The sequence below is a fragment of the Sminthopsis crassicaudata genome, chromosome 3, assembly GCF_048593235.1.
Source record: "Sminthopsis crassicaudata isolate SCR6 chromosome 3, ASM4859323v1, whole genome shotgun sequence".
NCBI lineage: Eukaryota > Metazoa > Chordata > Mammalia > Dasyuromorphia > Dasyuridae > Sminthopsis > Sminthopsis crassicaudata.
In genome coordinates, this window is record NC_133619.1 from 34,730,062 (window position 1) to 34,748,221 (window position 18,160).

At 42.2% G+C, this 18,160-nt stretch overlaps 1 long non-coding RNA gene across 1 annotated transcript; it reads left to right on the plus strand.

Annotated features, from left to right (window-relative positions):
* The first annotated feature begins 967 nt into the window (after positions 1–967).
* Positions 968–5,330, plus strand: LOC141560303 (uncharacterized). The gene is made up of 2 exons (XR_012487692.1): positions 968–3,149; positions 5,033–5,330. It is a non-coding gene; the product is annotated as an uncharacterized LOC141560303 (long non-coding RNA).
* Positions 5,331–18,160: the final 12,830 nt, after the last annotated feature.

Here is an 18,160-nt window from a genome sequence, read left to right on the forward strand (position 1 = left end):
TTCTGATTGCGATTTCAGTCCCTTTCTACCTTGTTGTCCGGGTTCAAAGGCCCCTTATTCTATAGGATATTGAAGGAAAGTTTTTCCATCTTGAGGGTAAGAAAACTCAATGAAATGCAGATACTCCTGGGGGCCGGGGAGTGTGTGTGTGGGGGGACATCTCAAGCCTTTCCCCGTTTTGCAATTTTGCTTCATTGAGCCCTGCCCACAAGCCTGTTTTCTCTGGATCCAAACTCTGGCCTGATTTTGAGGCAGACTCCCTGACACACACAAATGGAAGCTGATTGAAAGTGACTCATTGGGAGAAACAAACTTTGGGAGAAATTATGAATAATTTAAAAAATAAGGACATTCCCTCCATCGTGCTGTAGGGAAAAGGGCACTGGAACTAAGGTCAGAAAATCTGGGTTAGAATCCCAGGTGTGACATTTAACTAGCTGTGTGATGATGACTAAATCCCTTAGTCTCTCCCTGGGACCGAGTGACCTACTTTATAAAATGGGGGGTTGGGCTAAATCAATTTTAAACAATCTGACTTCTGTGAATTTGAAAAAATATTGGCTTCCTTTGTAATCCTGAGCATCTAAAACATTATTATGAAAAGCTATCCTTGGATCCTATATCAGGGCTATGCTGAAGTGATTTAGGGAGCTAATCTGCAAATCAGGGCTTGATTTATAGTTTTGTTGATTGTAGAGGCTTAAGAAAGTGAGGTAGAAAGTGTTAATAATGCAATTATACTTAAAAGTGTGTCCGGCAGCACATTGTCCCCCCCGCCCCTTACTCAAACATGGGTCAGCATCCCCCTTCCTCTACTACCAGGCTTGCTAGCTCCCAGGATCTTAGACTGTCCAATATTATAAATGCAGCCTACTAAATGCTGGCTCATTGTCCTATGGATACAGAATACTGTTTATCTCTTCTTTTCCTATGGAAATAAAACTCACTGGAATTTATGAGGCTTGACTTTTTTTTTTTTTTCTCAGATTTTTATTCAAAACAATTTAGAGGCTTTGGTGATTCCTTCTGTTTTATGAGACACTTTGTGGTAAACTGGAATGTATCCTAGCCTTAGGCAAGTGGAGAAGCATTTATCAAGGGCACCGCGCACAGCTTGGGGAATACAAAGAAAGGCAAACCAGTGCCTCGCTTCGAGGAGTCTGTGTGGGGAGGACTTGTAACTAATTTATTCTATATGCAAAGCGGATGGAAAGTTGTCCGGAAAGGGAAGGCACTAGCAGATCCGGGTTCGAATTCCGCGTGGCCCGTGGTAATTATTTAGTGGGGTGTGGGGGAGGGGTTGTGAAGCTGGTGCTTTGTAAATGTTATGCTAGGGCAAAATGAGTTGTTATTCTCATAAAGAAGCATCTCCCCTTAGAGTGGAAGCTTTTTGAGAGCAGGGCCGCCTCAAAGGCTTTGTCTTTGTACTCCCCAGCACCTGGCGCAGAGCTTGATGTTAAAGAAATGGTTTGGGGTCGACTACTCATTCAAATAAACCTGAATTGCCGGGAATAGGAACCTCAGAGTCTCAACTCTCGGTTTTAGAACCGGAACAGGAAATGTGCCCTCAGAGCGGCAGTTTCTGCCGGGTGGGGGAGGGGGGTTTGTGAGCACCCCGGGACACACATTCTGTCTAAAGCAGAGAGGCCCAGAAGACACCGGGAGACCCCTCTCTGGGATGACCAGATGTGGGCGCCGGGACTCTTAATCCCAAACTCCCACTTAGCTGCCCAGCCCTGGTTGTGGCTCTGGAGCCGTCACCTCCCCCTCCCCCCCGAACGCCACGTGGGCCTGCCAGCAGAGCGCCCGGCAGTTAACATGTGTCCTTTGAGCTAATCAGTAGAAAGCGCAGATTCTGGCACCCGGCCCCGGAAGGCCTCCGTGACCCTTTGCTCCCCAATTTTCCTCCTCATTTATCAAGGCCTGCATTTTACTCCACAGCTTAAGGGCCGCCAACGGGCGCTTCCGCGACGGCCTCCATCCCTAACTACAGGCGCTCTCAGTTTCTCCTCGGAAAAGCGAAGGGGCCGGCCCGGCCCGGCCCAGACTCCTCAGTCTCGGTCTGTCTGTCTGTTCCGCCTCCCTGACGAAATCCCAGAATACAAAATAAACTAGAAAGGAAACTTTTTATGTGGAAATACAGTTCTTAAAAACACACACGTTCTGGGTTCCCAAGTGAGGCACCTTTGACCTAGATAACGTGGGCTCTTTCCGGGTCCGGATTCCGAAACGGAGACTACGGCCCGGGTCAGACAGCGCCGGGAGGATGACATTGCCCAAGGCCAAGGGCAGGGACGGGCGCCTCCGCCCCGCCCGGACTGCGCGCTCGGGCTCCGGGGCGAGTCCCGGAGCCGCGCTCGGCCACACGCTCCCTCCCCCCGCCCCCCGTGCCGCGAGTGGGGAGGAGGGTGTCCCGGGCCCGCGCTCTCCCCGTCCTGCGCGGGCGGCCTGCACGTACACACGCACGCACACGGGCCGCACGCCGGGCCAGAGCAGAACAGCCGGAGCCCCCGCTCCCAGGCCGGCCCCGCCACATGGCCGGGGCTCCTCCGGCTCCCGAGCCGGGCGGGCGTCGCCTATTTCAGCGGGAAGAGTTTTTGACACAACATAAACAAGCCCCGGGACGCCGGAGCCCCGGGCCCCACCGGGCCGCATCCATCTCCGCCGGCGTCTCCCCTTCCCCCCTGCTCCTCCGCCCCAGCCCCCGCAGCAGAGGCGGCGCAGGCGGCGCGGCGGGGAGCCCGCCCCTCCCCCGCCTAGCCCTCCCCTCCCCAGGAGCACTCATTTTCGCTCGGCCGGTCACCGCCGTCTGCCTTAGATGGATTCCACCCTCCCCCCCCTCCCCTTTGCTCAGTCATTCAGACTTGGAAAGTCAATAACACGCTGACATCATCAGTGGTTTGTGTATTATTACACTGCTACTTTCCAAAGGGCCGAGCATCTTCTAAGAGAGGAGCACTGCGGCCGTCCGCCGCCTAAGAGGAGCGCGGCAGAATCCCGGCGAGGCCGCGGCCGGGCCCTTAGCTGAGCGTACACGTTATCTCCGACCGACGGTGACTAAGAAGCCTCCGGAGGTGGCCCCGAAGAACTGATGCTCTCCTCCCCCCGTCGTCCAGGAGCCTGGGCTTGGCAATTGAAGGCTGGTGACTGTGAGTGTGTGTGAGTGTGTGCATTTGTGTATGAGTGTGTGTGAGTGTGTGCATTTGTGTGAATGTGTGTGTGTATTTGTGCATGAGTGTGTGTGAGTGTATGTGTGTGTGAGTGTGTCTGAGTGTGAGTGTGTGCATTTGTGTGTGAGTGTGTGTGAGTGTATGTGTGTGTGTGAGTGTGTGTGAGTGTGAGTGTGTGCATTTGTGTGTGTGTGTGAGTGTATGTGTGTGTGTGAGTGTGTGTCTGTGTGTGTGAATGTGTATGTGTGTGTGAGTGTGTGTCTGTGTGTGTGAATGTGTATGTGTGTGTGTGTGTGAGAGTGTGTCTGTGTGTGTGAATGTGTATGTGTATGTGTGTGAGAGTGTGTGTCTGTGTGTGTGAATGTGTATGTGTGTGTGTGTGAGTGTGTGTCTGTGTGTGTGAATGTGTATGTGTCTGTGAGTGTGTGAGTGTATCTGTGAGTGTGAGTGAGTGAGTGTGTGTATGTGTGAGTGTGTTTGTGTATGAGTGTGTGTGTCTGTGAGTGTGTGTGAATGTGTATGTGAGTGTGTGTGAGTGTGAGTGTGTGTGTATTTTTGTGAGTGTTTGTGTATGAGTGTGTGTGAGTGTGTGAGTGTGTGTATGAGTGTGTGTGTGAATGTGTATGTGAGTGTGTGAGTGTGTGTATGAGTGTGTGAATGTGTATGTGAGTGTGTGTGTGAGTGTGTCTGTGTGTGTGAATGTGTATGTGTGTGTGTGTGTGTGTGAATGTGTATGTGTGTGTGTGTGAGTGTGTGTCTGTGTGTGTGAATGTGTATGTGTCTGTGAGTGTGTGAGTGTGTATCTGTGAGTGTGAGTGAGTGAGTGTGTGTATGTGTGAGTGTGTTTGTGTATGAGTGTGTGTGTCTGTGAGTGTGTGTGTGAATGTGTATGTGAGTGTGTGTGTATTTTTGTGAGTGTTTGTGTATGAGTGTGTGTGAGTGTGTGAGTGTGTGTATGAGTGTGTGTGAATGTGTATGTGAGTGTGTGAGTGTGTGTATGAGTGTGTGTGAATGTGTATGTGAGTGTGTGTGTGTGAGTGTGTGTCTGTGTGTGTGTGAGTGTGTGTGAGTGTGAGTGAGTGTCTGTGAGTGTGAGTGAGTGTGTGTGTATTTGTGTGAGTGTGTTTGTGTATGAGTGTGTGAGTGTGTGTATGAGTGTGTGTGAATGTGTATGTGAGTGTGTGAGTGTATGAGTGTGTGTGTCTGTGAGTGTGTGTGTGTATGAGTGTGTGAATGTGTATGTGAGTGTGTGTGAGTGTATGAGTGTGTGTATCTGTGTGTGTGTGTATGAGTGTGTGAGTGTGTGTCTGAGTGTGAGTGTGTGAGTGAGTCTGTGAGTGTGAGTGAGTGTGTGAGTGTGCATGTGAATCTGTGAGTGAGTGTGTGTCTGTGAGTGTGTGTGTCTGTGAGTGTGAGTGAGTGAGTGAGTGTGAGTGTGTGTGTGATGTAATGGAACCGTTGCTGGGGTGATGGATGAGGTCTCCTCCTGGGGCACCAGGTGACTCCCTCTTGGTGCCTTTGTGTCACCGAAGACAGACCTAAAAATGTCAACATTTATGGCCTAATGCAGGTTTGCAACAAGAAAAAAAAAAAAAAAAGGCCGGGGGCGGGGATGGGGGTGGGGTGGGGGTGGGGTGGGGTTTTAGAAGAGATGTTTCAGAATCCCAGGGAGGTAAATCACTCTGCCCTCCGTCGGGGTCCACGATGCCCGGGATGCTTTGGACAGTTCCTTCCCTTTATTTATCTTTAGAATGCTCATCTATATTTTAGAGTTTTTCCCCTGCTTGATTTTTCACATTACCTTTTAATGGCCTAAATGTGTATTAATTAATAGTATATATTATGATGTTTTTGCCCTTTAGATTCGCAAAGAGCAGACTTTTAAACAGTAAAACACAAGAGCTGACTCCAGATCTCCCCATTGCGGTTTCATCTGAAAATTTCTTTATTTATTTTCACCCAAGGATGAGTTCCCTTGGATCCTTGGAGTCTTCTGGATTTTCTAGCACAAAAACAGCTTGAAGAGTGGCGAGATGGGGCTGACTAGGAGGCCGACTCCTTGGGGTCACTATCCCTTCACTTTCTGTTGTTTACCCACAGCCAAGTTCCAAACTACTTTCCTAAGTCTTTTCAAATACAGTTGATGAGACAGACACCCAAGGAGGAGGTTTCTTCTTGTTTTTCCTACCCAAGTGTCTCAAAAAGTACTCGGGCTGCTCTTTCTTTGCCTGCTAAGGGACGTTGAACCACTCTGTGTCTCAGCCCTTAGCGCATAGTAGGCCTTCGGTAAATATTTGCTGACCAACCATTCACTATTAGAGGAGGTCGGCTTGGTTACTTCCTGAAATTAACATGCCATGCGCCGCACCTGGGAAAATCTCTCCTCCCCTTTCAGCTGCCTGGGGCCGGCCAGCCCAGATTGTGAGCCTCTGTTCAATGAGTGATAGTACTGACAATAATGATGTTTCATGCTAATGATAATAGTATAAGAATTGTTTGAAGAGCACTTTACAAATATCTCACTGGTTGTCACAACAGTGCTGGGAGGCAGGGGCTATCATTAGACTCATTTTACAGATAAGAAAACTGAGGCAGGCATTGATTAAATTAGGCCCAAAGAGTAAGTGCTTGAGTCTGGATTAGCTGCAGAAAATAGAAATGGCAAAACAAAACAAAACTTCAAAAAATTCAAAGAAATTGACCCTTAGAACGAGTTCATTCAGTAATCAGCCAGCATTAAGTCCTTTCTACGTGGTAACTCCTATGTTAAGCTGTATAGAAAGAAGGGACCAAAAACAAAAACAGAAGCAAAAAAATAGAAACCCACTCCCTACCCTCCAAGAATTTACATTCAAATAAGGAGATAGCATAGTACATATAACAGAATAGATGGATTAAGGCAGTGCTCCTCACTTTTTAAATAGGGGCCAGTTCCCTGTCCCTCAGATTGTTGGGGGCCGGACTATAGTAAAACAAAAGCTCACCCTCTGTCTCCGCCCCTCGGCCCATTTGCCATAACCCCGCGGGCCGCAGTTTGAGAACTCCTGGATTGAGTTCTTTGATAATTCCCACGTGAGAGAGGCGGGGGACTCTGCTTCTAGGAGCATCCATGATAAGTGTAATAGAAATGTTTTGAAAAGACTATTTGTAGGCATTTTATAACTGGTTCTGGTCTGGTGAATGGCAACTTCTTTGATTGGCTGCAAATGTAGAATTAGAACCGAGGGAATCTTCCAATGGCTTTAAACAGATCCTTTCTTGTGGATCTCTGCTCTTGGTTTGCTGAGAGAGAGTGCTCCGAGCCCCTTGGGTCCTCTGTGTCCCATGCCTTTCTCCTTTGAGTCACCATTGGATCTTTTAGGAGATGGAGATTAATCTGACATATGGACTTTGTGAGTTTTGAAAGGTGATGAGAAGTGTGAGTTCATGCCAGATTTTGTAGCCAATCCAGCATCAACATCTCAAGAAGCAAAGAGTGACCTTCGGCTTCCTGGACCCCACCCAGGCAGAGCAGCTCAGTGGGGGATCATCCAACAGTGATGTTGCCTTGGATTTGGACCCGGTAGGACCGACGCTGTGCTCAGTCTGAGCCCACTCTCTTCAGAAATTGAAGTAGTAGTGGGGAAGGTGTTCCCATGGTATTGGGAAGGGGAACAATTGCGTTTTTGTTGGTATGATGATGCTCTGTAAAATCTAATTAGTATTAAGTGATTAAACGGATCTCCAGTTGATGGTGGCTAACATGATGAGGATCCAGCTTGATGGCAATAGAAAAGGGACAATTTAAATCCCTCCTTACCTCTAAAACTCAGATTAGATGCAGCAGTCTGACTCTGGGATAGTGACCTCAGGGCAGAATGTGCTTACTGAATAAATAACTATATACAAGAGATGTATACAACAGACTTAAGATAGCTAACAAAGAAAGGCACTAGCAACTGGAAGTAAAGTAGTAGGGTCCAGAAAGGCTTCCTGGAGAAGGTAGAATTTAAACTGAGGAGTCTGTTTGTGTACAACATCATCAGCGCAAACTTCCCTTTTTGTTTTTCTCACACTGTTTTAAGAATCCTTCCTATAGCTCAGAACTCCAGAGTCAAGCAATCTACCAACCTCAGCTCACTAACAGCGGAGACTAGGAATGTGCACCATGTCTAGTTGAAGCTGTTCTTATATAGAACCCCTATGCTAGAAATAAGCATGAAAAGTGCACGTAATAAGGCTTGGAAAGCATTCAAGGTCAGCACTGGGAATTGCTGTGCCAATAATATGCTTTGAATATCTGAGAATCTGGGGCTAGTTCCACTTTGGTGTCTCATTCTTTGGGAGTTCTGTAACTAAACTTGACACTAGAGAAGGTCATAGATTTAGAACTGAAAGGGACTTTCGATAGAGACCATCTAGTCTAATCCCTTTATTTTACACACAGCAAACCGAGGCCCAGGGAGGTCTAAGGAATTGTCCAAGTTCACAAAGTGTTTGAGCTAGAACTTTGATATCAGGGCTGTGGTTCTTTCCCTATATCATGCTGTTTCCTAAAAAGAGAAGAATCTTAATATGGACCTCTAGCTTCATGCAAAGATTGGTGGTTTCAATGGCCACATTTCCACCGAATTGGATCTTCCACACAAGTTACAACTGGAGGCCATAATTAAAGCTCATTATTTCCCTGGGACTTTGGCTGAGAGCTTATCTTAGTGTAGTTATGCTTCCTTTCCCTCTTCCAGCTGGAGAATCTGAATTGATTTCAGGAAGAACTCTCCTGCCCTCTATAGATCTGGTGACCATATTTTCTGAACCAAACACTTGGATGCATTGTCAGATGTAGGGCTCTTTTTCATTAAAAGTAGACTTTTGTCTTTTTTTTTTGAAGTCAGCACTATTTTAGAATATCCTTGGCATATAGGTTATGGGGAAAATAACTTTCAGTGGCTCACGGGTCCTGAAAGGGACCGTCAGATGCTTAGGTAAGCATTAGGTGCTCCAAGGAATTAGCCAAGAGTTCTTGAGCCAAGTTTAATAGAAGATATCCCAAGCACAAGATGGGGAATTTTGTGGCTAAATGACAGTTCTGGTGAAAAAGGTGCTGTGTAAGTGGACTGCAAGCTCATAATTTTAACAGTATGAAAGGGCAACCAAAACCCAATACCCAATCAAGAGAGATGTGGTGTTCAGAATGAAGGAGGTAGGTGCAAAGTACTCTGTCCTGGTTAGACCACTCTACTCATGAAGCCGATTTCTTTTGGATTTGAGTGAAATAACCTTACATCTACTTCTATTAAATATTATCTTACTGGATTTGGTCCACAGCATTACCATGTTGAGATCTTTCTGGATACTGATTCCATCTCCAATGTGTGTCCCTTACCTCCCAGTTTCATGTTCCATGAAAACTTGACAAGGTGTCATCTAGAACTATTGCTTATAATCATGGATCCAGGAAGGCCAACCATCAATATCAAGCTATGGATTAAAAAAAAATGTCAAATAGGACAGGACCAAGGACGGATCCCTGAAAATTAGGCATGAAGTTTGATGGACAGTCTGTTCACTTAAGCCATTAGTTCATATTTATCCACCATGGGACACTCTGAGAGCCTGGGTTCCTCAACACTAGTGGGACATTTATGGGATTTATACATTTCAACATCACTGGGTAAAAGTGTTGGAGAAATATTGAGCTTCGATGGTTTCAAGGAAGCTTTGTTCTTTCCTTCAGTTCTCTTTCTCTCTAGAATAGTACTGACTTTTCTTCTAGTGAGTTTAGGTTATTGTAGTTTAAAAAGCAAACTGTGCCTTTTCCCTAAACTTATGTTACTCATGTTAAACTTAAACTAAGGTCAACTTATGTTGACTCCTATTCACCTTTAACTTTCTCATAATGAACATTTTTATAATAACAAGACAAAAATTTAACCACATATAGTGCTTTACTCTTGAAAGAGAATCAATAAAAGCAAATAAACAATATATGATAACAATGTATTAATAGTAATGCATAATAATTTATTTATTCATGCATTTCTTTATTCATTCATTTATTTCTTTTACTGCTCCCTGAATTCCCACAGCCTTTCCCAGACCCCAGTAGCCTTGAGATATTACATAAGCTTCTTGGAAACCCAGGAGTTTTTGGAAAGGCACGGTTCTGCTCATTTCCTTTCCATGGCTGCTTCTCCTTTGAGTAGGAAGAGACGTGGTCAATACAGGGCAAGGGTGAAGAATTAGGAACAGGATAGGAACTTTAAAATAGGCACCTCTTCCAGGACAGGGTGTAGACTTGGGATCCAATGTGAACTTGTTCTCCTGGACATTGGGTTTTTTCCTCCCAGACTTAGCTCTCTTGTTCCTGGCAGAAATCTCTGAATGATGAATTCTTCATTTGTGGAGCAAGGGGGATGGCCAAAGGCTGGCTAGATGTGGTGAGACTCTTTGAGTCTATCCACCATCCTTCTGTCTCTGTCTCCCTTAGTCTGGTTACCTTCTCGTTTATTTTCCCTTCCCTCCTACTATTAGGGCATTTCTTTTTCTCCTCCTTTCTTCAGTCTAAGCCCCATTCCTTGCAGGCAAAATGAAATGAATATTGCAAAGAGATCTTGAGCCACTACAAATGGAACAGCAGACTGGATTGAAATGAATTTGGAAAATTGCCTAACACTGTCAGTGATCTCAAGGTGATCTGTCACAAAAAAACAGATTTTTAATTTATTTTAAATATAATTTTTTAAGTTAACAAATATTTATTTTTTTCTCTCTTTCATCTTCCACATCCCAACTGAACAACAATGATAAAAAAAAGAAAAAGGAAGCTGACATAACAAATGTGAATAATCAAACAAAAAAATTAAAAAAAATTAACTCTCTCCATAAAAGTACACTTCATTCTGTATCTTGAGTCTACATCAATGTTTCTGTCAAAAGATTGGAGGCAAGCTTCAGTCCTCTTGAACAGTGGCTTATCATTGTATTATGCAGAGTTTTCAAGTCTTTCAAAATTGTTCTTTTAATAATGTTGCTGTTGTTGTATATGTTTATTTGATCATATGTAAATCAAACAAAATGGACTGATCATGTAGCAATTAAAGTTGAAAACATGTGGATGACCCAAGTATTGCACTTGTATTCATTAAATGTATTAAGAAAAAACCCAACCCAATAACATTCCTACTTCTTTATTCCTTCCTAAGCTTCCCTTTTGACTTTTGGAGTCCTTTCTTCACTATTCTCTAAAATGGGCACCTTCTCCCTCCACCTCTCGGGTTCTTTTTATGTGTTGTCTTCCCTATTAGAATGTAAACATCTTGAGAGCAGGATTTTGTTTTGTTTTGTTTTTTTGGTTCTTATTTGTTTCCTCAGTATTTATTCACCACAGTATCTGATGCACAAGATTAGTAAATTTTCATTGGTTTGACTAAGCTTATTCTCAATTTAATAATTACTTTAAAAATAGAACATTCTCATACAGAAAAAGAGCATTTATATGTGAAAATGCAAAGCTTTATTAAGTACCATTGGCTTTAAATATTACATTTAACATTATGTTCTGAGTCATCTTGCTTGTTTGTTTCCTTCTAAACTTCCTCAGTCTTTTTTCTCTGAATTTGAAATTTAATACTCCTCTTCTTTTTGATCAACCCTATTGCTAGCTCCCCTTTACTTCCCAGATCCTCCCCAGTAAAAAAGAAAAACACAACTCTTGTACCAAATATGCATAATTAAACAAATCAAATTCACGCATGTGCTATGTCCAAAAATGTATTTTTACTCTCATGTTTGAGTCATCCTTGTCTGGAGGGTTTTAGGCAAGGCTGCTCTCTCTTGGTGGACTGACTCTCAGGACCAGAACTAGATGAATTGCGACAAGAAGTGGCAGTGAGATAGGGTACATATAATCCTCCATATCTTTTATACATCAAATCTGTTTGTATATAATCAATAAATCACATAATTAAATCATTTGTGAGGTTCTAGATCAATTTGTAAACAATCAATAAATCACATAATTAGATCATCTGTGAGGTTCTAGATCTGCTCCAGACTACCAGAGAAGGCATAGTTGAGTTGCTATCTACATTGATGGAAGGCACCCAGTGACATTCCAGACCCATTGAACCATTTATCAATCAATCAACAAACATTTATATACCAGAAAATTACTACAGAATCCCGGAGAAAGTGGATTTAAGCTTAAAGAACATATGTGGCAAAGGGGCAAATCCCAACTCCAATTTGAATGGAAGTAATTTTCTCTCTATATATTAATTTTTCATGAATTTCCCTTAAGGTATGTCTCTAAACTGGACTACTGGCTTTAGGAGTCTTGAGGGGTTCTGCAGCTGTCTTTTCTCAGCTTGCCAATTCTCCCAGTTTCCAGCTGTTGTCTTATTTGTTACTGATCCACTATCTCAGATTGTGGTCAAAGGTGAGTCCCTAGGAGCTCACTTCTCCCTTCCTCCCTCTCTAATCCCCTAGGGCAGTTGAAAGGTATCTGCCTTTTTCTTAAAACTTGAGTCTTGAATCCTGAAGCAGTTGCTGGAACACATGCGCTTAAATTTTCTTTTACATACTTTTCGTGTGCTCTTATAGTGTCTGTCCCACAGATTTTGTCATCTGACTTCATCCTGATGATCAAAACATTTCATTTCTTCCATCCTGATTAGCTTGTGTCTAATTTATGTCTTTATCAATTGACACAAAGAAATGTTTAGGAAATGTTTACCTATATTTTATACCTTTGGTTATTTTATTTATTTTTTGGGGGGTTATTCAATGAATAAAGGTTTTCACCTGATTAAGTTATCATGAATTAGAGCATCTAATTAGTTACATCAATAATTGGGGTTAGTATAAAATAAATATCTCTTACATAATATAATCTGCTTCATTTTTTGGACTCAACATATGGTTAATATATGTAAAAGGATATAGTGGATATTCATTTATAAAGCAGCTAGGTGACATTGGATCTGGTATCAGGGAAACCTGAGTTAAAATCTGATCTCACATATGCACCCTGTATGACCCCAGGCAACTTAATTAACCTCTATCTGCCTCAGTTTCCCCAGCTGTAAAATGGGGATAACAATAGCATTTATCTTCCAGTGCTGATTGTGGAGACCAAATGAGATAATATTTGGGAAATACTTAGCACAGTGCCTAGCCCATAATAAGTGTTTAATAAATACTCATTTCCTTCCCACCCCTATCATTTCAAATACAGAACAGGGGATTTAGAAGATCTCACATCTAATTTCAATTCATTACAACACTTGGTTATAAACCCAGCTATGGGCAAAGTATTGTGCTGGATGGTGGGAATGTAACGATATATGAAAAGGAAATTCTTACCCTCAAAGAGCTTCTTTTCCTGAAATTTTGATAAATTGGACTAGCTTTGAAGCTAAGAGCATGCTAGGAAACATTTGAGTTATTATTATCCTACATACTGAGAGAATATATAAACATGGAAGCAAATAATTTAAGTCAATATCAGGAAATTAATGATATTGAATATAGACTTTAAATTGTTATTGTTATTAAGATTTATGCACGGTACAGCCTGAACCACTGTGTGGAATCTTTAAATTAAAAATAACACCATGGAGCAGAGAGTTGTGCTCACTTTAGCAGTATCAACAGACAAAAGAGGTAAACGTGAATTTAGCTTATACTTTGCTGGATTTGTGGCCCGAATAACCCATCCAGTTGCATTGCAGCCAAATCACTCAGTCATTCAAGAAGCAATCCCAATGGATCATTAAACTGGCTATGCTCTTTAATTCAGCTGTGTTGGGTTTGGCTGCCTGCAGATATCATCTTAAGTGCCATATAGAAATCTAAGACTGTCAGATTTTATATTTCAATTCCCCAGGTTAGATATACAAAATCTAACAACTGATGTTGTATATATTATGAATGCATCCTCCTATGGGCAATAGGGAGACGTAACTGTTCTGTACAATCATGTCTTGATTGTTTTCCTTCGATATTCTGTCAAATAAATGTTCCCACCTTAAAACTCTGTACTATTCTTTTCCTCCAAGAAGATGAAAAATTAGTAATCAGTTTACTGTAGTGAGAACTAAGATAGAATGGACTCTAAGAAAGAATAGCTTGGATATGAGGGGCCGTCAACTAAAAATGGCTCAAATTGGACACCTATATTATCATCCCTCCATTCTCCAAACCTCTAAGAGATTATGAATAGAAAAATGAATGATGATAGTTTTAGGCCCCCAAAGATCTTGATGGGGTTGGAGAACATTGGGCTATATTGAATGAGATGAAATTTAATGAGGATAAATGGAAAATTTTATATATGCAATAAAAAAATCAACTTCTTTATTACAATACGGCAGAGGTATGACTAGATAGCAATTTGTTTGAAGAAGATCTAGTGAATCATGAGCTCAATATGAGTCAACAGTGTGATGTGGCAATCAAGAAAGAAGATGTTATACTGAGCTGCATTTAAAGGAGTGTAGCACTCGGGACTAAGGAGTTATGGCCTTTTGTTCTTTGTTCAATACTCCTAAAATAGGAATACTGTATTTAATTCTGGACATCATGTACAGGAGAATATTGAGTGGAAGACAATCATGACAGAAAGGAGCCCTGAGATAATGTCACTTGAGGATCTACTGAAAGAAAAGATGTTCCCCTAGGAGAAGAGAACATTTGGGGTAGGGTACCTATCCTCTCGTTTTAAAAAAGGGGATTAGACATGCTCAGCTTACGCCCAGAGAGTAGAACTAGACAAATGGACTGAAGTTACAGAAAGGTAAATTTAGGTTCAATTAAAGGGAAAAAAATTGAAAAGTTGGATTGATCCAAAGATGGGATGGACTGATTTGACACTTGGTAGGTTTCCCCTTTACTGGAAGACTTTAAGCCAAGGCTGGGCCCAGGTAACTTGTTTGTTAAATTATAGTGGGTTATTTCAGATTGGGTTGGATCAAGTGCTCTTTGAGATCCCTTTTTGCTCTAAGAAGGCACATCCAGGGGTATAGAATCCTCAGCTTAGTTTGTTAAAAAGATTGTGGACTCCACAAAAACCTTCCTTCTAGCAGGGATCTCTGTAAAATATTTCACTATTTATTTCCTCAAATTGTCTTTTTCTGGGCAAAATTCAGCTGAAGCCTGGGAAAATTTTATTAAGTAAGGGGTAAAGGTTCTTCTTAGTTCCAATACGTGGGCTAGAAAGAAGTCAGTTCCAACGGTGTAGTAGCTGTTGAGATAGTCCCCAAGATCTGTCATCTCTATTTTGAAATGTGGCTTGTTTTTGTCTCTTCCTCTCGATTCTCACCAGACTTTCCACAGCACATGCCTTGATGGCAGTACCAGCTTCTTAATTGGCATCCTGGCTCTCAGGATCGAGTTTCCTCCAAGCCAGCTGACACACCACTGCCAGGATTTGGATCTGTGCCCTCCTGCTCAAGAATCATGATTTGTTGGGGTTAGACAGGAAGACTTTAGAATATCTAGTTCAATCTCCTCATTTTACAGAGGGGGAAACGGAGGCACAGGAAATGATTTTTCACAAGGGTACATAGATTTTGACCAATGCTTCTTCAATTCTGGAATGCTCCATCAAACCTAAACTTTTCTCTCTGTCTCTTAGGGCTCTGAAGAATTGGTCTCCAGTGGTAGTCATGCAAACGATTTTCCTTTATTTGCTTATTTTTTTTTTTTATTTCACAGAATAATCTTTTCTTTATATTAATTCTCTCCCTGCCCTCATCCTATAAAATGGAAGCTTCTGGGCATATAATAAATGCTCTCTGTCTTCACTATCCTAGAGTAAGGTTGTGTACATGGTCAAATCTGGGTTCTAGGAATGTTTACTGAGGGCCTGGAGTTGTCCCAAATACTTTTGCTTCAAGCTATCATTCTGGTGAAATCCGCTCCCAATGTTGTGTTCTTTTTCACTCATGTCTCATGATTCACGAACCCATTTGGGGGCAGAGGGACTGGAGTGGTCGACCATTTCCTTATCCAGCTCATTTGACAAATGAAGAAACTGAGGCAAACAGAGCTAAGTGACTTGCTTAGAGTCACACTGCTAGTAAATGGATGAGGATGAATTTGAACTGTGGTCTTCCTGACTCTAAGTCTGGTACTCTATCTACTGTTCCACCTAGCTGCCCAATATTAATATACCAGCATCCATCTGTGACGTGCTGGATCAGGAGCTAAATGTGATATCAGAAGAACCTAAATTAAGATCTGGTCTTAGTCATGTGATCTTGGAGAAATCACTAACCTGTGCTTGCTTAACTACAAAATGGGTATAATAAAAGCACTTATCTTCCAGGGTTGTTAAGAGGACGAAACCAGATAATATTTATAAAGGACTAAAAGCTCCTATCTTCCAGGCTTATGAAGATGAAACGAGACAATATTTATAAAGGATTCAGCACGGTGCCTGGTGCAAAGAGGTACTTAAATAAATGCTATGATGATGAGGATGATCCAATTGACATCAATTTGTTTGACAGGGGTATATTTATTCCAAGGGCACAGCAAAAACAGAAGGATGACTAGCAGCCACCCAGCTCTTTGGGGGCACACAAATCCCTGAACAATCGCCATCTCTCAGATGAGTGGGCTCAGACTACATAATTTCTAAACCTCAATGAGCTCATTAAGTTTCCATCCAAGTGCAGCATTGCTGATAGATGAGGCTTTGTCCTAGCTACAAACCCCAGAGTGAACTTCTCTCCCTAAACTGGGGGTGACTCATTCTTCTGACCTTTAGAAATTGGAAAGTTAATAGCCTCTAATGGCCTTCATTTAAAACAACAGGACAAATCAAGAACTCGTGGGTCACATTTTGGTTTTGGAAGGGTTCCACCCTTATAGCATTATCTCTCATCTGAATGTCCTCAGGCCAGAGATGTCACCTTCCCCAAAGGAGGGACAATGTCCCTTGTGAATGTTCTGCTCCAGTTCTGGTGATACAGCCAATCAAAGAGGATTCTCTTTAGTAACAGAAGGTGCACTTACGCTCCGATGTCCATACAAAAATATATAGTGGCTAAATGGTTTGTCTATTCTTGTAACTGGGTTTATTGGCCACTTTCCTATTAGTCATCACACCCAGTCAGAGTGAGAGGAAACCAGTCCCTCTTTACACCATCAATAAAGAAAACAAGTCAACCAAAACCACCTCCTATCAGAGACAGAGATGATAGAGTGTGCACTGGATGAGAAATTCTGTCCCTAAAAATCCTACCTCTTTGCCAAGAGCAGGGAGTAAGGTTTCATAATTTGGGTTTCTTTTCAGTAAACTTTCATTTGTGTTGCTGACGTCCTTGGGTGTTTTGTTCTTCTGGAAATACTTATTTCCCTCTTCATTAGGATTCAAGCTCATTTTCAACTGTGCTCCAACATGAGCACTCTGCCCCCTTCCTCCCAGACCATTCTCATTCTCACCTCCGCACAATGAGAGTCTTCCTCCTCCCTCTCTTTTTGACCACATCCTCCCTCTTCTTCTGAGCTTAGGTCAAATTCCACTTCCTCAAGGATTCTGCTGGCCATTACCACCCACACTAATGTTCCCTGTGCTTGAACTTCTAACATATAAAAACTGGGCCACGCTGTTTGGCCTTTTACCACAGTCAGGTTGTTTTTTGTCTGCTTTGGGCTTGACAGTTTTCCCTCCCCAACTAGATTTATAAGCTTCTTGATGGTGGGATGTCCAGGTCCTTTCCCGTTCATATAAAAGAAATGTGTAAGTAACTCTATGTTTCCACTCTGTTTCATGTTTGGCTACAAGAGAATATTTCCATGGTTCAAAAAGAGAAGATTGAACTGGCTTTGGGATTTGTTATTAATAGCTATAGCTTCATTGATTTTGGAGCCAAGGTAAGACTATGCATTAAGAAGGTTAAGATTTAAATATCCCCAATTTCTTCACCAAAAAAAAAAAAAAAGACTTAAATGTCACAAATAGCAAAAAAAAAAGGGTTTTTTCCCCCCCTCAATAATAAGGATAAAAAACATACCCATGCTGTCTTGCTTAAACTCTCAGCTAAGACATATCTGGATTCTATTCTTCAGACAAGGAGGCAGGTGTTATAAAATTAGGAACTCCAAGGGCAGAAAGAAAATATGAAAAATAAGCCGTTCAACTCCCTCATTTTATAATTGCTTTCAGCCCGGGTGTAGACCCCATCACTTAGGAATTAGGAATCCCAATTCTCAAGTGCAACAGAAAGAAAAAAAGAGAGCCAAAACCGAGTGCTAGGATCTCATATTCCCTTTTATTACTGGATAGGATTCCTCCTAATTTTTATTTTATTATTTCATTTTATTTTGATTATTTAATTTATTTATTATTTCATCTTATTTAAAAGCCTAGGTGTTTCTGTCTTGCCTGGACTGGAAATACTTGGGCTATCCATTGTCTCCACCCTTTGCTACTCATCCTGGGAGTTTTGACACGTTCTATTTTCTGGTCTGGTCTGGTTTGGTTTGCCTCTCTTTAGACAACCGGATAACAAACTGCTCCCCAAGCAGCCTTAGTCAACTATAGCTCCGAGCTCCTGAGCTCAAGAAGTCTGCCTGCCTTAGTTTCATTCATAATGAGTTTCTAGGTCTCATTCCTCCCTGTTCTGAGCACATATGAGCCAGATCCCCAGTGTAAGGAAAAAGACAAGCTTTCTCGTGTGTCAGACATCTCTTTGCTACTATCTCTTTCCCTAAATAATCCCTACTGGCCCAGAGAAAAATGAATAATTATAAGAGATTAGAGGGCAAGTTCTCTAATAATTTCATAAGTTTTTATGAAACTTCCACCTCTCTCGCCCCTTCTGGGGACAAGCAGGTCTAATGCCTTATTCTGTGAAGTCTCAGGGATTCCTCTGAGGTCAAATTGACCTTCATTGGTCAGGAGCTCTAGGTTTACCTCTTTAAACTTTGTATTTTTGCATATTATCATTTGAAACCAGGATTTTCATCCCCTTCTTTCTTGGATTTTTGTCTCCTATTTT